The 10,180-nt window shown below is 44.1% G+C and overlaps 1 pseudogene; it reads left to right on the top strand.

Moving 5' to 3' along the window:
• Positions 1-6,167: 6,167 nt before the first annotated feature.
• On the top strand, positions 6,168-7,042 carry LOC116887378 (annotated as a pseudogene).
• Positions 7,043-10,180: the final 3,138 nt, after the last annotated feature.

Genomic DNA, 10,180 nt, shown 5'->3' with positions numbered 1-10,180 from the left:
GATATCCTTTTGACTAATCCAGATATAAATATCCTAGAAAGAATGTTTGATGAAGAAAAAAAAAAACCTTGCCTTGCTGGGGATTGCAAATCACCCCTGAAAAAAAATACAAAGAGGGGATTCTATTAATTATCTAGGGTATAAAATAAGTCTGCAAAGGATTAGGCCACAAAGGGTGCAAATCAGAAGAAACCAATTAAGGACCCTTAATGACTGTCAGAAGCTACTGGGAGATACTAATTGGCTGAGAGTTGTGATTGGCTTGACCAATCACAACTAAAAAGCTAATCAATTTATTTCAAACCTTACAAGGTGAGAAAGATTTAAATAGCCCAAGTAAACTATCAGCTGAGGCTGAGAAAAAGCTGGCTTTGAATGGAAATTGCAGGATATACATCTAGATCGTGTTGATCCAAAGATGGCCTGCACCTTAGTTATCTTACCTCTATTCAATCCCCTACAGGAATTCTCATGCAGAGGGAAGATTATATCTTAGAATGGATATTTTTAGCACATAAACAGAGTAAGAAACTAAAAACCTACATTGAGAAAGTCTCTGAATTGATACTAAAAGGAAAAATGAGACTTTGACAATTAGTCGGAATGGATCCAGCTGAAATTGTGGTACTTTTTACTAAGGGAGAGATTGCCTCATTATGGGCACAGGATGAACACTGGCAAAGAGAATGCAGTGATTTCTTGGGAGAGATTAACAGCAGATACCCTAAAGGCAAGTGACTTCACTTCATAAAAAGAACTAACTGGATTCTCCCTCAGATAATAAAGGGAACTCCAATATCTGGAGCCCCTACATTTTACACTGATGTCAGTAAGTCAGGAAAGGCAGGATATAAATCAGAAGATGTAAGTAAGGTGGCTGTGAGTCCCTATAAGTTGGTTCAAAAATCGGAATTATCAGCAATGCTCATGGTGTTGTTAAATTTTCAAGAGTCTCTTAATATAGTAACTGACTCTCAATATGCAGAAAGGGTTGTTTTATATATAGAGACTGCTGAACGTACTCAAGATGATTCTGAATTGACTTCACTATTTACTTAGCTACAACAAATGATCAGAAATAGGAATATATATATCACATATAAGACCTCATACAGATCTGCCAGGCCCTCTGGTGCAAGGTAATAAGGACATTGACCAGATATTGATAGGAAGTGCACTAGAGGCTTCAGATTTCCATAAAAAACACCATGTTAACAACAAAAGTTTGAAGAATGAATTCTCGGCACCCAAATCCCGTGGGAGGGAGAGCTAAACCTTCAGAGGGGAAGTCTTACCTGGGAAGCCAGAAGACACTACAGTCTGCCCACATTCCTGACTCTAGAGGAAAACACCTAACGCCATATGGGACCCCTGAGCACAGGGGCCTGAGAAAAGGAGAGGCAGGCCCTTCTGGTTGCCGCCCTCATGGAGAGGTGAAATGCAGCCCCCCAGGAGCAATTTCAGGCCCGGGAGCAGAGGTAAGACCAACATTTCTGCTCCAAGTGACCTGCCTGGTGGACTCAGGACACAGGCCTACAGGAACATCTGAAGACCAGTACACAGGAAAGACTACACGCCTGAAAGCAGAACACTCTGTTCCCATAACTGGCTGAAAGAAAACAGGAAAACAGGTCTACAGCACTCCTGACACACAGGCCTATAGGACAGTCCAGCCATTGTCCGAAATAGCAGAACAAAGTAACACCAGAGACAACCTGATGGCGAGAGGCAAGCACAAGAACCCAAGCAACAGAAACCAAGACTACATGGCATCATTGGAGCCCAATTCTCCCACCAAAGCAAACACTGAATATCCAAACACACCAGAAAAGCAAGTACTTAATTTTAAATCACATTTGATCATGATAATGGAGGACTTCAAGAAAGACATAAAGAACCCCCTTAGAGAAACGCAAGAAAACATAAATAGACAAGTAGAAGCCTATAGAGAGGAATCACAAAAATCCCTGAAAGAATTCCAGGAAAACACAATCAAACAGGTGAAGGAATTAAAAATGGAATTTGAAGCAATAAAGAAGCACAAAGGGAGACAACCCTGGATATAGAAAACCAAAGGAAGAGACAAGGAGCCGTAGATACAAGCATCACCAACAGAATACAAGAGATAGAAGAGAGAATCTCAGGAGCAGAAGATTCCATAGAAATCATCCACACAACTGTCAGAGATAATGTAAAACGGAAAAAGCTACTGGCCCAAAATATACAGGAAATCCAGTACACAACGAGAAGATCAAACCTAAGGATAATAGGTATATAAGAGAGTGAAGACTCCCAAATCAAAGGACGAGTAAATATCTTCAACAAAATCATAGAAGATTTCCCTAACCTACAGAAAGAGATGCCCATAAACATACAAGAAGCCTACAGAACTCCAAATAGATTGGACCAGAAAAGAAACTCCTCCTGTCACATAATAGTGAAAACACCAAATGCACAAAACAAAGAAAGAATATTAAAAGCAGTAAGAGAAAAAGGTCAAGTAACATATAAAGGCAGACCTATCAGAATCACACCAGAGACTATGAAGGCCAGAAGATCCTGGACAGATGTCATACAGACCCTAAGAGAACACAAATGCCAGCCCAGGCTACTGTATCCTGCAAAACTCTCAATGAACATAGATGGAGAAACCAAGATATTCCATGACAAAACCAAATTTGCACAACATCTTTCTACAAATTCAGCAATACAAAGGATAATAAATGGTAAAGCCCAACATAAGGAGGCAAGCTACACCCTAGAAAAAGCAAGAAACTAATCACCTTGTCAACAAAACAAAGAGAAAAAAAGCACACAAACATAATCTCACATCCAAATACGAATATAACAGGAAGCAACAATCACTATTTCTTAGTATCGCTCAACATCAATTGACTCAATTCCCCAATAAAAAGACACAAATTAACAAACTGGATATGCAATGAGGACCCTGCATTCTGCTGCCTACAGGAAACACACCTCAGAGATAAAGACAGACACTACCTCAGAGTGAAAGGCTGAAAAACAACTTTCCAAGCAAATGGTCTGAAGAAGAAAGCTGGAGTAGCCATTCTAATATCGAATAAAATCAATTTTCAACCAAAAGTCATCAAAAAAGATAAGGAAGGACACTTCATATTCATCAAAGGAAAAATCCACCAAGATGAACTCTCAATCCTAAATATCTATGCTCCAAATACAAGGGCACCTACATACATAAAAGAAACCTTACTAAAACTCAAAGCACACATTGCACCTCACACGATAATAGTAGGAGATTTCAACACCCCACTCTCATCAATGGACAGATCATGGAAACAGAAATTAAACAGATACATAGACAGACTAAGAGAAGTCATGAACCAAATGGACTTAACAGATATTTATAGAACATTCTATCCTAAAACAAAAGGATATACCTTCTTCTCACCACCTCATGGTACTTTCTCCAAAATTGACCATATAGTCGGTCATAAAACAGGCCTCAACAGATAAAGAGAGAGAGAAACAATCCCATGCGTCCTATCAGATCACCACGGGATAAGCTGGTCTTCAATAACAATAAGGGAAGAACACCCACATATACATGGAAGTTGAACAATGCTCTTCTCAATGATAACCTGGTCAAGGAAGAAATAAAGAAAGAAATTAAAGACTTCTTAGAATTTAATGAAAATGAAGGTACAACATACCCAAACTTATGGGACACAATGAAAGTTGTGCTAAGAGGAAAACTCATAGCTCTTAGTGCCTGAAGAAAGAAACAGGAAAGAGCATAAATTAGCAGCTTGACAGCACACCTAAAAGCTCTAGAACAAAAAGAAGCAAATACACCCAGGAGGAGTAGAAGGCAGGAAATAATCAAACTCAGAGCTGAAATCAACCAAGGAGAAACAAAAAGGACCATAGAAAGAATCAACAGAACCAAAAGCTGGTTCTTTGAGAAAATCAGCACAATAGATAAACCCTTAGCCAGACTAATGAGAGGACACAAAGAGTGTGTCCAAATTAACAAAATCAGAAATGAAAAGGGAGACATAACTACAGAATCAGAGGAAATTCAAAAAATCATCAGATCCTACTACAAAAGCCTATATTCAACAAAACTTGAAAATCTGCATGAAATGGACAATTTCCTAGACAGATACCAGGTACTGAAGCTAAATCAGGAACAGATAAACCATTTAAACAACCCCATAACTCCTAATGAAATAGAAGCAGTCATTAAAGGTCTCCCAACCAAAAAGAGCCCAGGTCCAGACAGGTTTACTGCAGAATTCTATCAGACCTTCATAGAAGACCTCATACCAATACTATCCAAACTATTCCACAAAACTGAAACAGACGGAGCACTACCAAATTCCTACTATGAAGCCACAATTACTCTTATACCTAAACCACACAAAGACCCAACAAAGAAAGAGAACTTCAGACCAATTTCCCTTATGAATATCGACGCAAAATACTCAATAAAATTCTGACAAACCAAATTCAAGAGCACATCAAAACAATCATCCACAATGATCAAATAGGCTTCATTCCAGGCATGCAGGGATGGTTTAATATACAGAAAACCATTAACGTGATCCATTATATAAACAAACTGATGTCTCTTATCACTTGAGGAAACTGCAGGGACCCAGGCCTAGAAAGCCAGTGAGGGTGAGCTCAGGACATGTTCTGACCAGATCAGCACCCCATTGTCCCCAAGGTGTACAGCAAACTGAATCCAAGGAACTGCAAGAAGGGTCCCCTGTTTTATGCAAACCAGGCACTAGGAGACCCTCAGATCCTCTAGACTGTACTTGTGACTGTTTTGAATTTTTTTGTACAGCAGGCAGTGCTAAGTGTTCATGATCCTCTCTGGCCACGGGGTGCTGGCTCAGCAAGATGTAGGCCAGGCTGAAGCCCCATCAGCAGGTGTGGGTCTCAGGGCCTCGTGTGACTGCCTTGACAGCTCCTGCATCCAGAATACAAGGTGGCAGTTTAGGCATGAGATGCAGGTGGTGTCTGCCCAAGCACCCTGGGAGGCTGAGCTGTAAGTCTTCAAGAGTCAGGGAGAGCGGGGTTCCTGAGACTTTGAGCTCTGCATCTGGTCGCAGCTCTGCTGCCTGCACCCTGGGTGATGTCTGCATTGAGAAGGCACAGAACTGTAAGCAGAGATTTTGAGGCAAGGCTTGTCTCTCCGCAGTTCAACCTCAGAGCTCTGTGGAGAGCTCTGACTGCATCAAATATCTCCCTGCCAGGGTGGTTGTTGGCTTTCCAGGGCTGCATCAAACTCAGCTACTGTAAACCAACTCACAAACGCCGAGCTCTCAGCGCCCCCTGCTGGTGCTTCTGTATGCTTGCGAATGCCATTCCCACCAGAGCACAGGCACCCAGTTTTTCTTTCCTGCATTTTTTTTTTTAAGAGTGGAGTAGCGGACTTCCTTGTATCAGGCTCCCCGAGGCCAGACTGGGATGTGGTCGTGGAGAAAGACCTCAGCAAGTGTGAGCATGAGGCTGTGAACAATGAGACCCGCCTGGCACCCCCCAACCCCCACTGCGCGCGCGCGCGCGCGCGGGCGCGCACACACACACACACACACACACACACACACACACACACACTTACTTCCTCCTGTGACCCTGGTTGGGTGCACAGACCTGGAGGGGAGAGGGGAGGGGCCTGGGATGCAGTGGAGATGGGGCAAAGCACCTGGTGGGAAATGCAGGGATGCTGCTTCCCTGGTGCTGCACCTCACATCCCCTCCCCACTCCCTGTCCCTTCCTGCAGAGGACATTTTCATCCTGACCAGGCACTCTGTGGTCAGTGTCTGGGTCAAGGACAGGGCAACGACCAATAGGAGGAGCAGCAGCATGGCGCCATCACTCACATCTGAGTCCCATGGGCTGTGTGGACTTTATAACCCATGTCGACTCTGCTTGGTTCCCCAGGATCACACAACCAAATGGGAATGAGAACTGCCATATGTCAGCAGTGTCCTGGCCAAAGGACCTGACACAGTTTAGGAGCAAAAGTGAAGCAGGGGAAACTGGGAATGCCCTTCTCCCTTCCCCACCTGACTTGACCTGCAGACTAAAAGTTTGTCCCAACACTTAAAAGGAGAATACCTGGATAAGAAGGTAAGGATACCGCCTGGTGCTTCTCTTTTGGAAAACACCAAATGGGGGATGACTTAGGTGCAGCAGGAGGGCCCAGAGGACCCGGTGGCCCAGGTTTAGGAGTCTGTGATGGATTCCACAAAGGATTCACAGGGGTCTTAGGGGATGAACATGGCAGTAGCCATGGTCCAGGACCTGGGGTTGGTGGAGGTAAAGATGAAGACAAGGAGTGGATCCCCATCTCCAAGTTGCCCTGCCTGGTTAAGGACATGAAGACCAAGTCCTTGGAGGAGATCCCCCTGTTCTCCCTGCCCATTAAGGAGTCTAAGATTATTGGCATCCCTAAAGCATGAGGTTCTGAAAATCATGCCAGTGCAGAAGCAGACTCGGGCTGGCTAGCAGGCCAGGTTCAATGTTTTTGTTGCTATTGGGGACTACAATGGCCATGTTGGTCTTGACATTAAGTGCTCCAAGGAGCTTGCCTCTGCCACCCAAGGGGTCACCATCCTGGCCAAGCTTTCGATAATCCTAGTGTGGAGAAGCCACTGGGGAACAAGATTGGCAAGACCCACATTGTCCTATGCAAGGTGACAGGCTGCTGTGGCTCTGTGCTGGTGCATCTCATCCCTGCCCACAGAGGCACTGGCATTTCCTCTGCTCCTGTGCCCACGAAGCCACTGATGATGGCAGGTATAGATGACTGCTACACTTCAGCCACGGGCTGCACTGCCACCCTGGACTACTTTGCCCAGGCCACCTTTGATGCCATCTTCAAGACCTACAGCTACCTGATCCGCACCCGACCTCTGGAAAGAGACTGTTCACCAGGTCTCCTTATGAGGCATTCACTGACCATCTTGTGAAAACCCACACCAGAGTCTCTGTTGAGAGGACCCAGGCTCCAGCTGTGGCTACCAAATAAGGGATTTTATATAAGGGAAATAAATGAATTAAGTCTGATAAGAAAAAAGAATGATGCCTTATAATATCTTAGGGCAGATTAAAGGCAAGATAATTCTCTTCTTTGAAAGCTGTGGATTTCAGAGTCTGTGGCACTCAACAGGAAGATTGTTGGAGAACTGCACATCTCAGGAATGCACTGTAGCAAAGCAGCTGAGCTCAGCATCTGGAGACACCAACCACTGATACTTCCCACAGTGTGTGACATCAAGAGAGTTGGGTGAACCTGGCTCAGGACCTCTCCCAGGTCACAGTTGTTTTCTTTTTGCAGTGTGTACTCAAGGCTTCACTGGAGCTGAGGTTGCATGAGATACGGCTTCCTCATACGGTAGCTAGAAAGGGTTCAGGTTCCTGCTGGCTGTCCCCAGGAGTCCTATGTCCCTATTTACCTAGATTTCTCTTTTGAGACTGCTCTTGACACAGCAGCTTACTTCCCCAGAGCCAGCCATTAGGGAGAGAGAAAGAGAGAGAGAGTGAGGGAGACAGAGACAGAGAGAGATACAGAGAGAGATAGGAGGAAAAAGAATAAATATGTGTAATATGCTAATTACTCATTCCCAGATCACAGTCCATCATTTCACCTTCGTCCACCAGGGGAAGCAGTGAGCAGGATCTGAACACCCAAGAGCAAGGATGTAGTCTCATACCTGGCAGGGGCAGAGTCTGAAACCTGTGAAAACCCACTATAGAGAAATTTCAATTCAGAACCTTGATGCCATGGCAGGAGATCACATCCAAAGGCCTTCTAGGTCTGTAAGATAAAGCAGAAATAAAGACAGGCCCTTAATCCCAAGAGACAGAGGCAAGCAGATCTCTGAGTTTATGGCCAGCTGGTATAGAGCAAGTTTCAGTTAAAGAAAAGCTTAGGTTCAGGTATTGCGGTACACACCTTTAATTCCAAAGAATGAAAGTAAAGTGAGGTTGTAAAAGGACGCCCTCCTGTTTGAAAGTGATGTGCTATTGAGTGGCAGGAAAGGTGACAAATCAGAGAAAAATTTGACAGGATAGGATATGCCCAAATCTCAGAAGAATAGAGAAGAAAGGGAAGCTACTGAAGGGAGAGACAGACGGTACAGGAGGAAGAGAGTCCAGTCAGGGTACAGTAGAGTTCATGGAGAGCAGTTGACAGGTAGAGTGGAGCAGCACAGAGGCAGTTTTACTGGGAGAGTTTCAGGGAGACAGACTGAAGGCAGAACAAGTAGACATAGGTAAAAACAGAAAGAACAGAGAGTCAGAAGGAGCCAGAGGATTAGAATACATTGGCAGAGTTGGTTTGAGGCAAGTAGAGCGATTCAGAGTCTGAGAGCAAAACCAGGTTGAATAAATCAGCTGAGAGAGGAGTTTCAGCCAGAATTCAAAACAAAAAACAAAAAACAAGGAAAGCTCAGAGCCTGAAAATATTCTAGGCTTATATTAGATTATCTAGAGGCTATACACTTCAAGGACTATGCCTAGTTACCTGACTGAGGCAGTAAGTCTCCCAGGAAACAATTACAATAGGACAATGAAAGATACTTTTACAACCCACTCTAAATACAATGTTACTGCAGCATCCTGTGAGTCAAATGGATATTGACAGATCTTCTTGCCCTAGGCATTTAATTAAAAAAGAAAGGTAACATCTGCTACCACAAAAGATGATACAGGTTTATCAATTTTTCTCAAAAGGGTCTTTAAGAATTATTAATTGTATGAATATGAGTTCACTGTAGCTGTCTTCAGACACATCAGAAGAGGGCACCTGATGCCATTACAGATGGGTGTGAACCAGGAAGGGTTTGCTGAGAATTGAACTCAGGACCTCTGGAAGAGCAGCCAGTGCTCTTAATCTGTTAATCACTGAACCATCTCTCCACCCGCTAAACTCTTTTGTTGTTGTTGTTGTTGTTGTTGTTGTTGTTGTTGTTGTTTTAGTGTCATGTTTGTCTTAGTCATTGTTTTGTTGCTGTGAAGAGACAGGAGGTCAATGGCAGTTCCTATGGAAGAAAGCATTCCATGGGGCTGCTTTGCAGTTTCTGAGCTTAACATGGGAAGGATATTGGCAGGCGGGCAAGCAAGGTCCTGAAGATGTAGCTGGAAACTCTACATCTGGTTCCTCAGGCATCAGGTAGAGAGCCCCTGGGACTGGCTCTGGATTTGGAAACTTCTAAGACCACCCCCAGTGGCACACCTCTTAATCACTTTAAATAGTGCCACTCCCTAATGAACAAGCCTTCAAGACTATAGGCCAATGGGGGCCATTTTCATTCTTTTTTTTTGTTTGTTTTCTTTTTTCGGAGCTGGGGACCGAACCCAGGGCCTTGTGCTTGCTAGGCAAGGGCTCTACCACTGAGCTAAATCCCCAACCCGGCCATTTTCATTCAAACTACCATATTCCACTACCTGGTTCCAAAAGTTTGTAGCCCTATCATAATGTCAAATGCATTAAATCCAACTTCTAAATTCCCCATAATCTGTCAGTCTCAAAAACCTTAAAAGTTCAGATTCCATAGTCTCTTCTGAGCCTCAGGACAATCTCCTGATTGCAACCTTTCTAGAAAGAAAATCAAGGTGCAGGTCCCATGCTTCTAACACACAATGGTCCAGGAGGTACATTTGTGTTTCAAAAGGAAGGAAAAGCAGCAAAGTGAGGAAGTGGTGGATCACAGACTAAACTCCAGCTGGGCAAACTGTAAACTACATCCCCATGTCTGACGCCTAAGCTCTCTTCAGATCTCCAAGTCCTGTCAGCTGTGTTGTATGCAACACACTGCTCTGTCCAGGCAGGTTGACACCCGCTAGTGATTTTCCTGCTCAAATCATGAAGATGGGCATCTCCCGTATCTTGGATTCTCCAGCAAACTCCAGGTCTTATCTTCATAGCTTCCCACAAGGACTCTCTGGGCCCCATTGTCACAGAAGACCCCACAGAAGAACCCTGTCCCACCTAACACTCAGCACAGGAAACACAGATTCTGGAAAGTTCTCCATCTGCCATTTATTTCTTCCTCAATACTCTGACTGTTCTCAATCCCTTAAATTACCCACCAGTGAACTGTACAGGTCAAGGAGTTCACATTCAGATTCAGATGTTCAGTGCGGATGACAGCCTGGAGCCAACAGGATGCAGATACCC

Source organism: Rattus rattus, chromosome 18 (assembly GCF_011064425.1).
Source record: "Rattus rattus isolate New Zealand chromosome 18, Rrattus_CSIRO_v1, whole genome shotgun sequence".
NCBI lineage: Eukaryota > Metazoa > Chordata > Mammalia > Rodentia > Muridae > Rattus > Rattus rattus.
This window is presented reverse-complemented; position numbering and strand designations above follow the sequence as displayed.